Genomic DNA, 22,080 nt, shown 5'->3' with positions numbered 1-22,080 from the left:
TTGTAAGAGTCCTGACTAAGCACCACAGGAGTGAATCCATCATTCCTGTTGCTGCTCGAGCTCTGACTCCCTGTCTTTCCATCCCTGTGCCACCCATCCTGTACGTTATGAACTCCTCTACTTGAAAGTTTTACTGAAAAGGGAGAAAAGCTGAAGACAGAGAGGCATTTAATGCATGGTAGAAGCAGGCTGCACAGTGCTCCATGTGACTGCTGGAGGGCAGACCCAGAATCAGGGGGAAAACCTCCTTTGTGGGCAAGACGACGTGACCCACAGGACCAGACTGAATCTATAACAGCAAGCTCTTATGTGTGACCCCACACATGGCCAGACTTTCTTCCCAGACATGGAAAGAAAGGTGAATGGGCTGTGCAACATGATATGGTCCTTCTTTGCACTCATCTATCAAACACTGTGTAGACAAAGTGTTCTTACGAGAGGCCAGAAGCAATTACTTGTAGATGAAACTCTCAATGTTGGAGCTCAGTCATGCTGACAGGGCAAAGTAGATGGGATACTTGTGCCTCTCTTCCCTAATGGAAGATCATCTTTGCCCAGTTCATCAAACCAATGTTTTATCATTCATCTCTCAGACTTTTTTTATTTCTGTGAAGGGAATTTGCCAGTATTTCACACATATCCTAAAATGAATATATTACCTCAGCAACTTCCATAAGACATCATCCATAGACCTACTCAACATGTGATATTTTCAAAGGTTTTAAAAGTTGCTTTTAAATACAAGCTGAGCATATTTAAGAAAGAAGGAAAAAAAATATAGATAAATAAATACAGAGAAACTTACTTTCCATGAAAAAGAACTCCTTGGAAAGGTTCACTTGCACAGAACACAAGAAATGCCTTTTCTTCTCCACATGGGCAAAAACTGGTAGAAAGGAGGGAAACAAAATTAGTAGAGCAGGAATACAGCTGGGAGACTTCTCAGCCTATTTTCTCTGAAAGAGAGGAAGGAGTCCAACTTCTCTAGTTTGGATAGAAACTGCCATATGTTGAGATTTCTGTTTAGAGAAATATACTGGGTAAATCTCATTTACTAAAATTATTTCTGTAACATAATCCAGTTATCTTTACAGATCTGTTGTTGATTTTAAGCCTCTTTCAATATTATGTGCTAAACACTCTGAAGTGCTATCTCTTCTAGCAACCACATATTCACAAATGTTAGCAATTCACTAAAAAAAACCCCCCAACCTAAAGGCAGAGCATCCAAAGAGATAAACTGTGCTCTGAAAAAAGAGTTGTAAAAACATATTGAAATACTTTCCTTCACAAATGTCAGAGAAGCTCCTTGATAGTTTCTACTTTCCCAAACACAGTGCAGTCTCTTTTCCAGCACAGACCAGAAAGTAACTATCTCCTGTGGGCCACTGCATTCATGTTGCATGGAGGAGCTTTGCTGCATTCTGACTCAGCAGGAAATGACCATCACACTAGATTTTTCCAGCTTGTGCTAAGCACAATGCAAAAAACCCCACCCCAAACTGCTTTTCTAATCTTACATTTGAATAGACAACGTTCAGAGTGCCAGCAGCCATCACATGTTCAATCTGTCTCATGCCACATTTCTGCTAACAGTGGATGGGTTTTAACAATGGGCATTTCCCTGTCAACTCCAATCAATGGGAGAATTTGCACAGGAGTTAGAGAATGTGATGTACTGATCCATGCTTGGCTTATGGTCAGCTTTGTAAACTGCTATGAAAAATGCCTCCATTCTTTTCACAAAAGCTTAGTTTCCAACAGCATAGGTAATGAGGTTATTCCTCCAATAACTATGCTTGAAAGAGAAACCCCACAACATATACAGCAAAAAAGTTGCATATTATTAACTGCTGAGACTAATGTAAAAGAGAAACATTCTTATCAGAAGGTATTGTTACAATTTTTAGAGTCTTTGCTTGATCTCTCTCAATCCTCTACAATAATGTCACAAAAATGCAAAACACTGAAAATTATAGTTTTTCATATTTGAATTGGAATTCATGGGCCTCTAATTATTTAGTATGCGAAGTCATGTAATATTAATGTGCCATCTCATGATAAAAGAAAAAAATAAACAGTCTTTCTTAAAAATTATTATTTTTCCCCCCCATCCTGTTAAGTAATCAGGGAGATTTTAATGTAACAGGGTTCACTTAATTCAGTGTTTGACACAGGCTCTTAGGGTACTTTTTACCTCCTCTGCCTGTACATATTCAATATCATCGGCTCCATTTCCTATTAACAACATAATTTGCAATACTTTTTTTGTTATTCCAATAACTCACATTATGTGTCAGGTAGTAGTGGAAAATGGTATGAATATACAGTAAATCCCTTATTGAAACCCTACTATTCTCAATTACTTACTTCCTAGCTACAGGCTACTACAGTATTTAAATGGATCCTGCAACTGTGGTGTAGAAAAAAAATGTTTTATTATTTAGGTTTATAGGCAAAACCAAAACCTCTTCCAATATTTCTTAAGAAGAAATTTTCCCTCATATAGAATTCATGAGCTATTTATGTAGCAATATGCCAAGTGACTACACAATGTGACATACTGTTGTGGGTTGCTTTGTAGCTGTTTAAGAATAAAACCAATAAAGGACAAAGGATCTGAGCTTCTATTAGCTCTCTTGTTTTAAACTGGCTTAATTAGATTAAATCGATAAGTAAAAAGAGATTGTTTGAAACTTGTATCTAAAATGGTAACATTTAATTTTGGAAATATGCTAGTTAAACAGAATTAATTCCTTTAAAATTGTTTTTAATTCTTTCACAACCCACTTAATGGGCTATTTAGGCATCTTCTCTTGCACAGTTTTCTCACTGCCAGTGGCTTTTCCTTCAGGACTCTGAAACCAGTAAGCAATCTACTCCAGTTAATTTATACTGCACAGCAGAACTCAAGACCTTATACTGTTTCAGGGAAAGGTTAGACATTCTTCTCTTTGGTAGTAGGGGTGGGTTTTGGTAGCTTTATCAAATAAAATAGAGTTCTGCATCTCTGCTTTAGTGCTTGTGCCCTTTAGGAGCTCTTCTGAGAGCTGAACAGACTGTAGGACATTGGTTCTAGAATATGACTTGAAAAGACACAAAATTATAAATAAATAAAAAGCTTCCAAATATTGCTTAATATAGGCATAAATATTTAATCATTTGGCCTACAGATATGTCTAGCATTTATCTTTATATTAGACACTATTAAAAGCCAATATGATTTTGTATTAGGTTTCAGAACACATGATGAGAGCACCATAGAATTTAACATCCTTGCTCTGCTTGCTACTGCGTGCTTGAATGTAAGTAATTCAAATAGGTCCAGAAATGCAAGAAAATAACTTCTGCTTTTCAAATAAAAATTACTTCTAATAGAAGATATTAAGCAACATACTCAAAATGTAACATCCCCAAAATATAACAGAATTCTCTCTCTTTGGACATATTTTCTGTTAGATAATTTGGGAGAGACTAGGTGAGGCAAAATGACAGAAAATTTATCTTGATTACATCATTCGGTGAGAAATTCCTCTCCACACAGGGGAACAATTTTAATGCATTACAGTAAGTTCCAATTAACCTTCAAAATAAGATTTAATAGAAAGTAAGTGTGGCACTAACTTTGTCCTAATGGAGCTGAAAACAATTGCAGAATAGGCTAGAAAAGAAGTTGTACTTCTTGCTTTTTCTATTGTGCTTAAGAAAAATCCACCTAATACAAGGATGTTTAAATTTGTATATTCTGTTTCAGGCATTTTTGATATGACTATATACAAAGATTTTACTATATTGTCTATTTTATGTTGATAGTGCAAACAGGAAATAAAAAGCGTGGACATTATACAGGGCAGTACTGATACTGGATTTTATGTATTCTTTACATAAATTTGGTAACAAGGTTTTCTGCTTTAACTACTGCTCAGAATTTGCATTTGATTTTGTGCAGAACGGAAATGGTAAAAAACAACTGCAGTTCATTCACTCACAAGAATATTGAAAACTCTACATCAAAATAATCCAAATCCAATACAGATTTCCACCTACAAAAGCAACATTTTCAGACCTGGTCTTCTATCATTGTGTCCTATTTGAAACACTGGCAAATAAAGTCCGATCCAGCTGATGCTGCACATAGCCCCAATAGCTTGAGAAGTGAGGGGTCTGAGGAAACAACACTCTAACCTGGATCCAGTAAAGTGTAATTCTAATACATCATTTAGTTCCCCTAAAGCACGCACCTAAAAATACTTATTTCTGGGATAAAGATTATTCTTATTTTAGCAATACACCAAAGTTGGCATATAACCTCTCCTCAATCAACATTCTTATATCTATTATTATTATAACATCATTATCATCACTAGAATTTCAATGTAACTAAAATTTTTTTTTAAAAATCTTATTGATGTACTGAAAAAAGGGCAAACACAAACCCCTCAGATGCTATAAAAAGCACAATTATTAGTAGATCTGGTTGACATGCAGTAATGTTGTACATCTTCAACAGCGTTCCTGGGAAATGAACAATCCTAACAGACAAGTGTCAGCAGGGAGACATTGACTTTGACAGCAACATGCACTACCCTTTTACAACAGGCTTGTAGAAAAATTCCATTTGGCCTGATTTGTACACAATATGCAAAAAACAGTTACTGCATGCACACCCACCATTCTAGACACAGGTATGCGAAATAAAATTGCAGGCACTGAGAAAGCAGATGGGAGGAGGGAAATTAATTTGTATCAAATGACAGGCAGAGCTTTTATTCTATTACTTTAAGGAATACAGGAATCATGAGAAACAAGAGCAGCTTAAAGTACTAGTCTGGTAGTATCTTTGTAGCTACTGGGGATGATCTGGGAGTGTCAGAGCTCCATAAATTGCTACACCACCATGTCAGAACTGCTGGAGTGTTCTGCTGGTGAGACTTGCTTAGCTCAGATTAATGCTTATAAAGTAATTAAACTTCTGGGGGACTGATATGAATTGCTCAGCTTTAACATGTTATTTAGCAGTGAAATGTGCTATTTTTTTTACTCATTCTGAACTATCAGTGACAGAGTTGAAGTGCTACTAGATGGAATATTTCAAGCAAAGGGCAGAATCCTTATGGGCTGAGACTCTATACACAGTGCCCTTTGGGCTGGATAAGAGGAGCAGAAAGAAGCTGCAATTTATTAATAGGATGTATCAGAATCCAGTTAAGATGCAGTGTATCTCCCTCCCATGTGCTTGTGATAGAAATATACTGCCACAGCAGCAGATAATCCAATCAGGTCTAAATCGGATCAATAACACCCTACAAAAAATCAGAAAATCTGCACTTAGGAAATGCGCTTCAGAAAGAGCTGCATAATTCTATTCTGGGACAAGGGCAGCCTGGACTTTACTAATTTTCCATCATTCAAAAGAGTTACACTGGTTAAGTCTCACAAACTCAATGAAGGGTATGAAACTGTCTTTTCTTTGAGCAGAGCTACAGCATTTTGATGTCATTTGCAACTACAGTGGTTGAAAGGTTAAACGAAATGAACATTTGAAGTCTGCCAGCCAAGCATATTCAAAATACAAAGTGCATGAGAGGAAAGCATGGCTTCAGAAATTTTGGAAGTAATCACGGCATATTCAGACTGTATATTAAGCTAATTAAAAAACCAAACACCAATCAACACACAAAACAGAGAGAAGGTACCTAAAATGGGATTCTAAAGGTTTAAAAAGCAACACAGTCCACAGAGAGCCCTTACACTTTCCTAGTAACCTACAAATTTAATTTAGTGCAAATTAATAACTGAGATCAGGTATTGGTATTTTTTAAACTGGTAATAATCAATGGGGATTTTAGTTTTAAGTGTTTTGCAACATGTACTTCAAGACTAGAAAAAAGAACACTAACAGGTTATGAATGTCACTTAGCATAATAAAAATCCCAACATCATCACAGCAGCTCTTCAGCAAGTATTCCCAAGGATATCAGGTTTTCTATACAATATCACAAATGAGCAGCTTGGCTAAGGCTTATGGAGTAAAGTAGGAAATAAAAAACATTTCTTGCCTTCCGCTAAGTAAAAAAATATTTTTTGATAGAAACATAACCAGGAACATTTTAAAATACCAGATGTTTTAAATGACAGCTTTCTTTAAACTATTTTAAATAATGAATCTCCTCTGCTCTGCTTTCACTTAAGCAAGTGAATATAAGGCTTCAGAATGTTCCACTGTGTAAGTTTCTTTTCCAAAAAGTGATACTAGAAAGACATGCTAGGAAGTGAACTAATTAACTATACATTAGGGGATAAGACATATTTCACAGTTTTTCATTTCCGGTGTGCTGAATGCGTATAATCTGCAAAGACTGAAGATCTAGGAAAAAAATCCTATATAGATATATTATCTATTCAAAAGCTAAGAAGCATTATCCTTTATTTATGCTATTACTTTTTCATGGAAAGCTCCATGTTTGAAACACCAGGATAACACACTGCTGTTTGTTAGCCTACTAAACCAAAGTTTATGAAAGTTAACAACTATTGCACTAGTAATCACTGCAAAAGGCAGCATCCACTGTGAATCAGACTTTTTTACATCTCTGCAAACACCAGCCACATAATTTGCAGCAAGTTAAAATAGACCTTTTCCCTTGGGCTTGGTTTCCTGACAGAAAGAACTCTCTGTGAAATTGATTAAAATCCAATTCTGCTCCAGAGTCAAATGATTGCAATATTACTTGAGAGCTTCTGAGCTCATATTTGTCCTTCTCTGCTTCTGGAAGACTCTTTCAGAAAGTGCACCCAAAGAAAGTGCACCCTGAGGAGCATTTCTCAGTAATTGTGGTGGATATATTTTGCAACAGTGAGTACATCTACACTTTAAACTGCAGTGCAGAGTTGATATAACTGAGCGGGATTCATAGTGGAACCAACCTAGCCATAATAGCATGTACTTCTGGATGAGCTAAATTAATCTGGCATGTAGGAGAATCAGCCAGCCTCATGTATCATTTCCCACACTATGATCCTGTGCTAATATGCTGAGCTTTGTCTACAACCTGTGCCAATATATCTTGCCTATCTGTAAGTCATCACTGTAGAGTGTTAAGCCACAGAAGACTGCACTTTGAAATGTGATAGGAGATACCCTAAAGGACAGCAGAAGTTGTACCTTTCATTCTCAGATATGTCTGTTTGAACTGGATATCTGAGGATCAGTATCCATGGAAAATGCAGACTTTCATCTCTACTTACTAAAAAGTTCATGCAAATGTTGCTATTCACACAATGTCTGTCAGAGCTCCTCCACACAGATACCTTCCAAAGTTTTTTCCTGCACATAAACACCTTGTGTATATGAAGTGACAAGACTTGCAGTAGAAGGTTTGAGAAACTTAATTTTCATGATTTTTCTCCCTGAAAAACAGGGAGAAAAATGATTTTTCTGAGTTTCTCCCAGGCACTCCGGCTTCTGAGTGGGCTTCACATAACATTACTATAAGGATAGATCATAAGACAGAGGTGGATTCGGGGAGAAGCAGCTGCTTCAATAGTGAATTTTATGATAAGTATACTCACTAGACCGTGCCCATTTTGTGTTATTAATGAAGCATTCCTTGTCCACAGCAAAAGGTGATAGTATATCATACTGTCTATGCCCAAATCTCTAGCTTTCAAGGATCCCACTGAATTCTGTAAAATCAAAAGCTGTAAAATTCTGTAAAATTCTGTAAAATATCCTACAGCAATAAAAGCATTCTCTCCTTTTTTGTCAGTGTGGTCACAAGTCTTTTGGTAAGAAAAATGGCAACACAGCATATGGATAATTCATTAGACAAAAAACCTCTTGTGTAAATCAAGAGCGATTCAACCAAACAAGTTGCAATGCTTATAAATATGTCAACAAAGCACATTGGCTTCTCTTAAAAATCCCTTGTTTGAGATAAAAAGTAGTTTTCCTCTTGCTTTCCTTATGGTAGCCTGTAGCTCTAAAGATGTGCTAAGAAAAACTTTACTTGAGGGATTTGTTTGTCAAAACTTGTCACTGAGTTTACCATGTAAAATGACAGCAGGAATTAAATCTTGGATGCAAACATTTTCTTAGGATGCACGTGCAAGCGTTTCTCAGGCAAAATGCTTATTTATTGGGTAGCAGGGAGAAGGCTGGTAGAATTAAACTACGACTGTTTGCTTTTATAATTGCTATTTCATAGGACACCTTTTTGATGTTTCTAAAATTTGTTACTGTCTCACTTATTCAGTTCCTAAATCTGTAATCCCTGCTAAGGCAAAAGTCATACTGAATTGACTAGAAAACTGACACAACCAACCTTGGCTCTGCTACCAAAAAAGAAAATAAATTTAATTGTCACATTATTAAATCTTGGAAACAACTGTGCTATAATATATAACTCCAACCAGGGAACATCATCAGTAAACAACTATGATGGCATCTAGTCATTCATAAAAACCACAGGATACTGTTCCGTTCCCCAAAAAGATAAAGTCCTTTTAATACACTGGGTTATGCAGAAAGGAGCAGACAAGATCTCAAGGACACTGTTTATGAATACACGAATTGTGGCAGCCCCATTGGCAGGATATCAAGTCTGAAGGACTCGCTGATTGAACATTATGTGAATGAAGTATTTGATGCACTCACACAGACTCAGCATCACGTCCAAAGGAGACACTGCAGCTTCAGATGTGTCTCATATTCTCTGAACACACCAGATGGAACCACTGGCTTATTACACCAGTGGTTATGAAAGAACTGGAGATCCCACTCACCATCCACAGCAATCCTTAACCATTTCACACAGTAAGATTTTAACTCAGCTACTCAAGAGAAATGAACTAAAGCACTGCACATTAGCCTTTAAAGCCTATAAGGCATCTTACAGCAACACCTTAATAACCACACCATTAAGCACAAGATCTAAATGGGGCAAAAAAAAAGCTTTCAAAGTAAAAGCTCACTATCTTTTCTCTCTTATACTTGTGCAAAGCCACCAGGCTCAATCACATTGTGTTACTTCTGTAGCCTGAGTGCAACTGATCACAGAACACAATTTATAGGATTGTTACCTGAAAGTCTTGGGATCCTTATAGAGGAGAGTTGTGAATCAGAGAAAAGAGATTAGCAGTATGATGACTTGGAGAGACTTTGCTGTAGGGAGTGGACAGAGAGGGCTAAGTGCAAGAGAAGAAAATTTTGGAAAAAGCTTTCTATATCAGCATGCTAAGGAAACACAGCAGGAAGCATGTACAGGGGGAGAAGGACTGAGTGGAATAAAACTAAGTTTGATACACAAGGTGAATTTGTGGGGGGATTTCAAAGAAACAGAATTATACACTTTAGAGAAATGGCCAAAAAAAGGCACAAGGGGGTTAGGGGAGAAGGGAAGCAATGGAAGTGTCAAGTCAGCTAGGAAAGGTTACAAGGTGTACGTTACAAGTGACAGGAATCAAATTTTAAAAGTTTTAAGGCACAGAGAGTGGTGAGAGGTGAGGAAAATGTGTGTTATACAAGAACAGATGATACAGTAGTAATCTGAATATGAAAAGAAATTGAGTAATGAAATATACCTTCTGCTGCCCACCACACTGATGAGAATGAATGGGGATAAATAGCAACAGACTGATAGAACACAAAGGTATTTGGGATCAAATTGTACCACTCATTTTGATACTGAAAATACCAGTAAAATAGCTACAGTGAAATAGCAAAGTTCAGGAGCAAGCTGTTTTATTTAGTTGCACATTTACTCCTTGAATTGTCAGACCACCACCATGAGAAATGGCTCGATTCACTTACAGAGAATTCTACTAAGGTAAAGGCTGGTGCGGTTCACAGAAGGTCCTTCAGTGTTTTTAAAGAAACTGTATTTTGTCAGACAAGTAGCAAACCAAAAGCACAACTCCTGGCCTGTGCTAGAGCTGACAGATGTGCCTGATTTTGAGTAACAAGCCTTCATTCTGTATGTCCAACAATATTGCAGCAGAGCTGAATGAGAGAGATTACTTGTGGCTCCAGCCTCACACAATCAGCTTAGCACCATAAAGAATGCGACAAGATGAGGTCTGCAAATTGCACAGTTCAGTCTGGGCACTGTATTTTTTTTAAAAAGTGGATACATAATCCTTATTGTTTGTGATTGATCCTGTCTCAGCCAACAACTGAGATGGCACTTCAACCCCAAGTCCCTGAAGTTCAGAGGTTTACAGCCTTCTGATCAGAAAGACACACTGCATAAATTTTTTCTAGTGCAAGATTATTTCAAACTAATTTTATGCTCAGAAATGCCTTTTTTTTTTTTTTTTTTTTTTTTTTTTGTGCCTAGGTCACTTAAAACCATTTTTAAAAAACAAAGCATGGGTAGTTCAAACCAGTGAAGATAAAAGTGTAAGATTTAAGAAATTACCATAAACTTATATTATACTAATCTTATGACCTATGCAGTGAAGTTCATGGAACATACTGCTGCTTTCAAGTGACAGAATTACAGAACAATTTACATTGGAAGAAACCTCTGGAAATCATCTGGTTTGAACCTCACATCCTGAAAAGTCCAGAAGACAATATTGCAGTACTGTGTACCAAGAACTTAGAAGAGCTCAGTGTGAAATCTTACAGAATGGGAGGGTGCTGATCACACACTAAACCACGCATTCACAAAGCACCCAAACACAGGTAACCATAAGTCTGTTCAGCATTGATAATGGAGATACAACGGTACCAATGATACCATTGATAATGGAGTGACGTGGTGAACAGGATGTGCCTCATCCACAGTTTTATGTTGGCAAACACGTGCTGCTGCTGGATGTGCATTTCTGTTGTCTTCAGACAACAGCAAACAATCTATTCTTCCCACCCACTTCTATGAGTCACCAGGCTTTACTCACTGTCTCCTGAAGTGGGTGTCCTTGGAAGGTCACTGAGATGTGGCTGTTATCTCCATCTGGGTGCCATCCTCACTGTCCTTCTCGCATGGTCACTTTGGGGCACCTACACCCCTTCAATCCCATTCTCACCAAGGTGCCCACTACCATTCTCAGCAAAAGCAGAGACAGGTCTGAAGGGCCTTGTCCATCTGAGCATTATGAACCCTCTCGATGCTGGAAGGTTCACAAAGCCCCCAGGCAGTGACTCTCAGTGAGGAATGCAGTTTTATTTCAACCACCCATGAACTGCACTATCAAATAAAGATAAAATTTATATGTATACATTTTAACAGGAACACTCACATTTCCAGGTATTTTTCTTTATAATATATTACATCTTTGATTACTCTGATTTTCAAAAGCAGGTCTAACACACAGTGCATTTTCCAGCAAGTATTACAAAGGAGGTAGAGTGTTGTTTTACACACTATGCTTCCACACTTATTAATCCATTACTATATATTCAGTAAAATACATAGATAAAAGCTGAAATTGCAATTTTCACATTGAAAATGAGCACTAGTATCTCTTCATAAAAGAAACCACATCAGATAGAATATTGTTGCTAGTGATGCTGTTCAACTGGAATAAAACACTGCATTTCTGAAAATGAAAAACAAGAAAAAAAGAAGTGGAAAAAAAAAGAAAAAAAATAAAGTGGAAATCCAAGGCCAGGTTGGATGGGGCTTTGAACGACCTGGTCTAGTGGACAATGTCCCTGACCTTGGCAGGAGGCTTGGAACTAGATGATCTCTGAAGTTTCCTCTAAACCAAAACATTCTATGATTCCATGAAAAGTAGCTCAATATATTTCTTTAAACATTACATAAATAGATTAATTCTTTAATCTACATATATACAATATAGAATACATAGTACATATACGATATGTATGTGCACAATAATGTTTAGCTGGATAATTTTATCTGATATTTGAAGAAAGTAATTCAGTCATAGCTGTTCTCTACTTGAAAGGAAGTGACACACACATACAAACACAGACATTCCCCACCTTTAAGCCCACTTAAATACAAGATGTCTCTATTGAAAAGTTGATTCAAGACTGAAGAAAAGAAAGATTTAACAGAATTATCAGGGAGTTACTTAAATAAAAGAGAAGCTTTGTTTAAACAATTTAAAGCTGGGGCACAATGGCATTATCACAATGCCGAGTATTAATTATTATGTTTGCTCTTTTCAGCCTGTCACAATGATGAACAATAATGATAGCACAATGTGAGATATTCACCATTTAGCTAATTCACACAGTCTAGGCAGGGGATCAAATAAGTTTCTATACTGTCTATTCCTTAACAATGGCCATTTTTTGTTCCAGTGTAACTGAAAGAAACCCAAAAATTGGTGTGACCTGTGCATATCTTCCTTGTCATATCCCAGTGCCTAAAAGCCAGCTGCAGGAACACAACTTCAGTCTTTCCAGTGCATCTGGCACTCTGGAGAGGCACAGCAGAGAACTAGGACTCAGTTCCCTTTCTCTCAGACTTGCAGCAGACAGAAAAATCAGAGAAAAGAAAAATAAACCAAGTTTCATGGACATCTGGAGCTGTATGCAAGATGCGAGCTTTGTCAAGTGTCCTCCCTGGAACCAGTGGGTTGAGCTGAACAGACCCCCAATATTTACCCACTTCCTATCAACATAATTCCCTGTGGTTTCCCCATTATCACTTTGCTCATCAGTGAATGTATGATGCTTGCTGTTTGCTGCCTAGCACACTGCATTTCTTTTTGCAAATGGATGAATAACCATTCATATCTCTGACTAGAGCCTTTCTTTTGCTAGAGATATGCAACTGGATTTGTGTGAGGCAGCTGCTCAGTATTTGTGTGCGGTCTGAGCGGTCCAGTATGTCATAGTGGACAGGTGACGTCAGTTCTGGAGCTGGCAGCACAGGAACTGGGCCACTGCTTAGTGCTATGAATGCTGATGAAATTGCCTTCCCAAGATTTGTTTCTTCTCTCAGAACAATAATGTCTTGCAGTATATGGGTTTAGTTTGATTTTCTTTTTTCAGGCTTTGCCCATTGTCTGAGCGCTCTGCACGCCTTCAGTGTATTCTCTAGAAAATTTGATACAAGCATTGCAGTGTGTCTGGTAGTGCAAAATTAGGTATTTTAACAGGCATACTGCCAGAGCAGAAATTTCTTCTCATACACATGCCAGTGCAGAAATTCCACTTGTAATTAATATTTCTTCCTGGAAGACCCCTATCATCCATCTTCCCCACCATAAAAAAGCACAAGCCAAAACAAACAAAAACCCCCACAAAACACATCAAACCACTCCAATCCACTGAGACTCAAACCCGATGCCAAATACTATAATCTCCTCCTTTGGAATTTTCTGACATACCCTACTTGTTGCACTGTCATCTGTTTAGGCACTATATTTTGTGCAGCAAAATCTGTGTTACTGTGTCTTGTTCACGAAAGCTATTGCTAATATTTTAACAGAAAATAATGAACCCAATCCATCAGCTATGTGCATTGCTATAACACACACATACGCATTTGAATTTTAAATTTTATGAATATACAAACATAAAAGCAAGTGCTCATTGAAGTCGACCCGCATCAAGTCTCCGAACATTCCCAGCCAAAAGCAACTCTTCAAACATGATCAAAGGAGCTCTGGACCAGCAGTAATGGAGTGATATGAGCTTTACTTTTCAATACAGACAGCCACGTGCTGATCATTGTATATTTTTTATTTCCCAGTATTTACTATTTCTCATAGCTTTATTTCATGCCTCTTTTTACTCTTTATCTGTGCTTCAGTTGACATAGCTAATGCATGAGCAGCAAAATAAAACACAAAGGGTAACTTTTTGAAACAAAAAAACCTCTTTAAAAAGAGATCTTAACTCTTTCAAAAAAAAAGATCTTTAACTCTTTAAAAAAAAATCTGTTTCAATGAGGCTGGCTCTTTTGCACACAGACAGACAAGACTGTAAGCAAAATAAAAGAGGGAAAAAGCTAAACATGTTAATGAAAGAAATGCAGAGTAAAACAGTAAAAAGGAGGAGGCATCAAGGATGCAGCAGGATTGTTTATTACAAGTTCCTATTTTACAGTGAGTGGATAGATAATTCTGGTTTGGACACCTGCATAGAATTATGTCCACAGTTGTACTTTACTGATCATACTGTGTGAAATTGTTTTTCTTCCTTGAGCAAAAGGCAGACAAAAGGTTACAGGGATGAATGTGTTTGTAAAGTAATCTGCATCACTGGATGTAGAAAATTTCCACACCTGTATCTATGATGTCAATTTATACCCTTGGTCTGTCTGGCAAATATAAATATACATGTCCATATATGCATAATTTAAAATACTCTAGCTGTCTTGAGAAGGTACCACGTATAAATGTGTGCATGCTAGTTTGTGTGTGTGTGCTAGAACTAGAGAAAAGCTGTTTCTATCTCAAGATACCTACAGAATTTCAAATGCACACACATGCACTATATGAGCTATCTGTAAAATGACAAACAGTGAGTGAAGCATCTTGTTAATGCTATTAAAACTGAAAATTAATTATAAGACTGGTACAACTGACATTTCTCTTCATGAATAATTTTGCTTTACTGAAACAGAAAATAGGCAGGCCACTTAATTTTTAAAAGGGCATAAAGTTCAGAAGGCTGTTCAATCTATTCATAGCCATACCTGAATACCAAAACTGCACTCTAAATGAGCCACCCCAGAAAGTTTCTTTCTATGCATTTTTTTTTGCCATTCCTCCCTCCTCTCAGTCCCAAAGTCAATGAGAATTCATATTTTAATAAATCTGTGTCAGTATGCATTAGTGAAGCCTTACATTTACACTGATGAACAGAGAACTGTCCTTAGAGTCTAAAAACCATACTTCAACATGAAGCAGATGTGTTGGCCACCTTACAATAAATTCATAAAAAGAATCTTCTTAAATGCTGCCATTAGCACAGCACACTACTTTGGAACAAGCTGTCTTGGGAGGTGTACCAGGGGAAGGAAGGGAGATACCACTGCACCTAGTGCTTCTCCATTCCAGGCTAACAAAATGCTTTTAACTTGCCTGTCAGGTGGCATAGTTGAGCAGAGCAGTCGTGTGAGAAAGTTTCATTAATCCTTAAGAAACAAATAACACAAAATTTACTGGAAACTCGGTTCACTTGGGATTTTTGTGGGATTTATCAATATGCAGTATTATTACCTCACCTTCACATCATCCACACATCATTTGTTTTCAGGTCTGACTTGCTCTTTTCTAGTCTTGTAAGAGCTGTTTCTCGATTTCCCCATAAAAAAAAAAGCAAGAAAAAAAAAAAAAAAGCAGCATCCTTCTATCCTTCTTCAGATCCCTACCAGAGCACATGTATAATCTCTGTATGCTTAAGTTCCACTGAAAGTAGATGTATGGTTAAGTGTGATCCTATTGTCTTAAGAGGATACTTTATATTCTAGGATATGATTTTACTAAATACAACAATTAAACCAGAAGTGTGGTGCTTCAGAAAGCATTTTGGTGAGCTTCCAGGGACTTACCTGCCAGCTGCCAAGTTGGCTTAGAGCTCTAGGCTCAATCTATTCACCCATCCATCACCAAAGGGTCTGAATGACTGATAACAAAAACAGATGATTCATTGTTGGTATGCTTTCTGTTCTCTCTTTGCCCTATGGAAGACATGGCATTTTAATATTAAGGTTGATATTTCAGGCTAAGATAAACTTACAATATAAAGAGAACAGTTTTTATATTACTGGATAGATACTTGTTCCTAATTTTTAGAACACAGAGAGGGCCAGAAATTAATTTTTTCATTGTTAACTCATCTTTGAATGAGCAGGTACCCATGCCCATCATCCTGAGTGTAAATACTGTCCCAAGATGCCTTCCCTTTTTGGTCTTTTTAGATAGATCTGACTAGTAAGATAATATTAAATTTCCATTTACTTAACAAGTGTTATTCAAGGTGTTGACCTTGAATTTAATAGCACAAACATCGGGGACTTATCTCAGAGGCCCATTAGAAGGAAAAGACAACTTTAGGTCTGCCGTGGTGATGGCAGAGAAGAAAGCAGAAATACATTAGAATCTTGAAAAGCACAGAGAGCACTTCCCCCTAACAACTTTGCTCAAGTGACACAAATAAAATGAGGCATGAATACACAAAAAAAGCTCTTCTCTTTAACATTTAAGTACTTGCTAGCTGCATTATAAGTGTATGAGATTACTGTAGAAAAAGCTTTGGCTATTCAGGTAAGCTGCATACCTAATTCACAGTGTGAATACAGAATCCCAGATTGGAATAGTTTTGGTTGGAATGTACCTTTAAAGGTCATCTAGCCCAACCCCCCTGTAATGAGCAGAGACATAGAGAAGTCACAGAGACAAATGATCAGAGTGTGAGATCTTTGCAACATGAATTTAGCAACATGGGAGGGAAACACAGCTGAGATACCTTTACCTTTCTGGCTGTGGTGGGAGTCAAACTAGGGTATTTTGCACAGTCACAATGTTCACAATCTTTATAGGATTATGAGCAGTTTCTCACAGGAACAGTGAGACAGTCACAAAAAAAAATATTCAGGAGCTGAATAAATCTCCTTCAAAGGAAAGCTTAAAAGAGCTCAATCTGTTTAGTTTGTCAGAGAATGAGAGGCAACTTGATTACAGGAATAAGCATCAGCTACAAAAGTGCTCTTTGATTCAGTGGACACAGTAAAATATCTGTAATATACTGAAAGCAAATCCAAGTACTAGAGCATTACAAAACATCAGCATTGCACTGAATATATATTTTACAATACCGTTTTAATCATAAAATAACTCATCATTTTCTTCCACAGGAAGCTTCACTGAGTTTGCAGTATAGTCGGCAGTTATTTTTTTTGGTTTACTCTCATTGTATAATTTGTTGCCCCGCAATTCACTCATTGTACCATTTGAACCTAGCACCAAACACAGCACTGTTTATTTTTTCAACTTTCATTTAGCTGTCACTTTAACAGCACAGAAGTGTAATTCAGTGAACTGAAAGATACAGGAAGATAAAAGCCCTCATTACACACACGTTATACAACACTCCACCTGGTAATTCAAACACTACTCAAAATTTCTGTTTAAGATATTTATAAAATTCTAGCTGAATAAACTAAATATTTTCAATATTGGTAGAAACACTGGTAAGCCTTTTAAAGCTTTTTTTGAGAATTACTTGTAGGAATTGTTAGAGTGGAAAGCCAGTATCAGCTTGAGTTTTGAGCATGTTGGTTTTTAACAGAGAATACTTCTGTGGAAGTATTCTGTGGAAATACTCCAGGTCTCCCCATCATGTATTGAGAGGCAAATGGCATCTGCAAGTTCTTGGTAAACACCTGCAGTTTAGCTCCTCAGTGGTCAAGCCATACCTCCACATAAAGCTATTCCACAGCAGCAGCTTCAAGGTCAGATGCTTTTTCAAGCAGAGTCTGATCAGGTGAGTCACCAAGGGGGGAATATTTTCTTTCTGTTCACAGGAGAACATCTCCTGCCTGAGTACAGACTGGCTATCCATCTGAAATGGGAGTTTTCTTTCTTTGCCATGCACTGCCTGCCAAGATCAGTTCCCCTGCCTGGAACAACACCTGCCCTGAAACTATTATGGAAAGGTTTGGGTTTCCTTACCAACACCTTCTGCCGTGGATATGGCCAACACAGCCTTGAAGGCTTACAAAGGGGGGGCCTAAAAGAAGCCTTCAGCCCTGAGCCAGGCCATCTGCATGGAGGAACTGATGCACACAGTCTAACACCAGATTTTCCTGTCCCAGTCTGAGTCATGTCTCAACCTGACTCCTCATCCCAGTCCCAGGTAACTCTCCCACCATGCCCATTGACTCCAGGGCCAAGTCTGCATCATGGGCTGCACATCAGCCCCCTCCTTCTTCCTCACTACAGCCCCACACACCATCAGGTTTCCTTACAGTTATTCTCAAAACCAGATTGTCACACTGCTCTCTTTTCTACAAGGCCGCCTTTCTGCAAATAACTTGAGCAATTCCAAGTTGAAGTAGAAAAGCTAAGAGATGAGACAGTCCCTATTCCTTTCTCCAATTTCTGAACCACCACTAGTGGTGGTAATCTTTATAGATGTTACTTTCAAAATGCGATATATACAAAACACTTGCGAACCTGAGTCTTTCAGAGAAACACAGCTTTGTAACACTTTGGCTAAATTTCTTGGAAATGGCAAGAGATATCAGACAGAACCTAAATGGATTTGAAGTCTCTGCTCAATGCTTTAGAGATGGTGGAACATCTCATCTTTTTGTGCTATCTGGACTGAACTTAAAGTGCTGCTGAGTTATTTCAACTTCTACTGAAGTGTCCACTCATTGGAAAAGATAAAATGGGAAAAGGAAAGGTGTGTTGAAGTATTACATTTATTGTGCCTAAAATGCTGTGCTGCATCATCTCCGAAGGAAAAACATTCTGAATGAAACACACAGAATTTGGTTTTAAAAAGTGTAGAGCTGTAGTAGGTTAAAAGCTGCACATCTTGTACTTCTTGATATGTCTTTGCAAATGAATTTTAAACCTAAGGTACATTTTGAAGAGGCATGAGCTCTTTGCAGCTTATCACAGCATTTTCACACTTGCAGATGTTTTGTTTTTACTAAAAAGTCACAATTGTCTTCTGTTACAGCGTGATACATAAGGTACACATCTGGTCATACTATATTACTGTCAGAACAGTAGTTTATATTGGACAGGCACTGCTTCAGCACACAATGTGTGCAAGGGCCACAGGAGAATTTCCTGAGCTTTGCTCTCCAAGGATCCCTAGTACTCCTTAGCAACCTTGCTGGGAGGACTGAAATCACAGCCTCCAGGCAGCAGGTGATAAGTGTCCCTGCACACTTGAAAGGGCTGCTGGCTACAGCAAGCACATGTACATCTCTCCAGAAAAAATATTTAACAGCAAACTAGGATATAGATAAAAATATTAAGGCTGAACACAGCAAGAGGAATAGTGGCAAGCAGACTCCTGCAGTGGCCTTATACCAAGGCACAGAGTGCACAGCCTTAGATGATGCTTTTCAAGAAAATTTGACAACAGGCTTCCTATAAACCTAGTCTAGACTGAGGAGCACCAGAAAGGTGTGAAATGACAGTCTGAGGGACTGTGATCTAATGGCTTGAACTGTTGACCACTAGAAGCCCTTATGCATGTCAGGCTATTTTATGGGGTGTATTATCTGTACTGAACTACTGCATTCTTTCCTGGTACTGCCTCAACTACTACATTTTTCCACTGATAAACATTGTCTAGTGGAGTTTGCAATTGTTCCACAAGGAACAATTTTGGGACTGAAATGTCACAAGGCAGCAAAACCATAAATATTTTGCTTATCCCTTTCACTTTTAAGGCAAGATCTTGAGTTCTGATGCTTCTCATTCTCTGCCATGCAGTTATGGGAGTAGAAGTGTCCAGGTCCTTATTATGCACAGCTGACCTTTTATTTCCTGCAAGTGCATTTAATTTCAGGTAGCCCACAGTGTGGTCTTGAAATGCTATTTTCCATCATGCTAAACTAATCTGAGGTCTACATTTTTACACATTTTATAACTCAAGAATTTGCTTTCCAGTGCTGCATGAAAAACAGAGGTCATTCAGAAGGTTATAACTCAGCAAAACAACTGTTGTGACACTGTTGAAAGAAGAGAAGGCCAACCACTTATAAACACTGGGCAAAACACTGCAATCAACATATCTAAGAAATTACACTCTTTTCTTTTTTTTTTTTTTGTGACTAATGTTTCTAAAAAAAAACCCCTAGAATTCCAGTCCACATATTATTATGATAATATTGATTTAAATGTTATATTGAGGAAAGTTTAAACTTGATCAATGCTCATTTAAAACTTCATTTTATTTATACATCTCTTGCAAGAGAAGTTCTGTCTCCATTTTCTTTTCTACTTGTATTCATGATTGCTGATGAATTGTATCTTCTCTTCCCACTGTTTTCACATCATTTACCTAATGGTACAAGTAGCTCCACTTTTCACTCATCATTTCATTTATACACCTCTCAAACTTCTTCCAGTCAATTCTTAGCCTTTGAGGTTTGATACCCTGATATTACATTATGTATAGTGTTTTCAATCTCAAATAATCTGATATTTAGATTACATATTACCTAAAATGTCAGTTCTTGTCCACCTACTCAATAACTATGTCCTCAGTCACCTTGTCCTCATCTCATGTACTATTTCCCTTTTTCCCCTTGTTCACAGCCGGGAAGATTCCCATCTTGAAAGTGCTGCTGGCTGCATACATGTCACAGCACAATTCTGCTTCGGCCCAGGATCTCCTTTATTTCCTAAATCACTCAGCAATGAACAACGACTGCTCCCCTCATCATGCGGGGTCAGCCTTCTCTCATCATCAGGGAGTTCCTTTGAATTTTAAACTTGTGCAGAGACCCGTGTCTATTCACACAGCCACTACCATTCGGATGTTATCGATTACACTCACCACAAGCACTGCTCAGGCTAATGACCTGCTAATGACCTTCCCGTCCACTCTGACATTGGTATCGCAGGAGGTGAAGACGCTTGTTCGTGCCTAACCTTGGCCGCCCGAGATAAGCAAACGTTTGTCACCTCTACCATCTCAGCCTTCTGACTCGGAAAGCTACAGACTCATTTTACCTAAAACCTTTCCGTACACTTACTCCTAAAAACAAGCAGTAATTGTCTTGTTTACTCCACAACACCAACCCTTTACATCTTTGTTGGTTTTTGTTTTTGTTTTTAACTCAGTAGCGCATTTTAAGCCTATTACCCTATTCATCATTACTTTATAAACCTGAAGAAGCGAAACTCTGTAACCCCCAAATTTCCAGGGGAGGGGGAGGTCATATTTTTTACAACAACACCACCACCAACAGCAGCGAAATTATCAGTATTACTACGAAGGGGTAACCGTAAGGACGAGGAGCAGCGCTGTCCCCGGCGGAGAGGGGCGACCCGAGCTGAGTACACCGGTTGCCACCCGGGGCGTGGAGCCCGCCCGTGCCGGCGCCTCCCCGGCGGGCAGGGAGTACCGGGGGCAGGCAGGGGGTACCGGGGGGCAGCCGGGGGATACCCGGGGCAAGCGGGGGGTACCGGGGGCAGGCAGGGGGTACCGGGGGGCAGCCGGGGGATACCCGGGGCAAGCGGGGGGTACCGGGGGCAAGCGGGGGGTACCCGGGGCAGGTAGGGGGAAGGCGGGGACAGGAAGGGGGGTACCCGGGGCAAGCAGGGGGTACCCGGGGCAGGCAGGGGGAAGGCGGGGACAGGAAGGGGGGTACCCGGGGCAAGCAGGGGGTACCCGGGGCAGGCAGGGGGAAGGCGGGGACAGGAAGGGGGGTACCCGGGGCAAGCAGGGGGTACCCGGGGACAGGCAGGGGGTACCCGGGGGCAGCTGCCCCGTCCCGGTGCCCGCGGCAAGGCACACCCGGGGCGCACCTGCGGCAGCCCCTCCCGCTGTCCCTCGGCTGCCACAGGCGCCAGCGCACGGAAGGACGGACGGACGGACGTGGCCCCCTTTCCCCGCCGCTGGACCCGCGGGGAGCCGCTGTCCCTCGCGCAGCCGCCCCCCGGCGGCAGCAGCGCCCGGCGGGCCGGGCCGGGCCGGGGCGGGCACCCTCGCTCCGTACCTGTCGGGTGTCCTCGGCAGCGGCAGCGCTTCCCCCCGCAGCCCCGGCGCGGAGCCCCGGCCGGCTTTGTTACTACTCGGAAGAGCCGCGGCTCAGCGCCGTCGCTATAGAAACTGGCTGCGCCTCGGAGAGACACCGGCGAGTGGCGGGAGGGAGGCGGGAGCCGGGCGGAGGTGTGGGGTGAGGAGCGAGCCGTTCATTCAGGAATATCCTGGCCTTTTCCTCCTCCTCCTCCGCCGGCAGCCGGCCCCCGGCACCGCCCAGCCCGGCCGGAGGTTGGGAGGGCTCCTCGCCGCCCTCGCCTCGGCTGCATCCTCGAGCTGGGATGTGGTGTCTCGGCTCAGAGCATCCCCGTGCCGGCTCTCCGCCTTCTCTGGGAGACTTGTCCCCAAAACACACGCAGAGTACACCCTCACTCCGAGAAGGGATCCCACGGCAGCAGGGACCCATGGAGCAC

The 22,080-nt window shown here is 39.8% G+C and overlaps 1 protein-coding gene across 1 annotated transcript in view; it reads right to left on the bottom strand.

Moving 5' to 3' along the window:
- Positions 1-21,797, bottom strand: part of RNF182 (ring finger protein 182) — a 30,987-nt gene extending 9,190 nt beyond the window's left edge. Inside the window, exons 1-2 of the mRNA XM_054284847.1 lie at positions 21,624-21,797; positions 806-886 (exon numbers count right to left, since the gene is read on the bottom strand). The gene's annotated coding sequence lies outside the window, so the exon portion shown is untranslated. The remainder of the gene's footprint in view (positions 1-805; positions 887-21,623) is intronic.
- Between the last annotated feature and the right edge of the window lie 283 nt (positions 21,798-22,080).

Source organism: Melozone crissalis, unplaced genomic scaffold (assembly GCF_028551555.1).
Source record: "Melozone crissalis strain CALT ecotype California unplaced genomic scaffold, PUWL_Pcris_2 ptg000042l_1, whole genome shotgun sequence".
NCBI classification, from domain to species: domain Eukaryota; kingdom Metazoa; phylum Chordata; class Aves; order Passeriformes; family Passerellidae; genus Melozone; species Melozone crissalis.
Note: the sequence above shows the minus strand (reverse complement) of the source record. Positions and strands in the feature narration are given on the sequence as shown.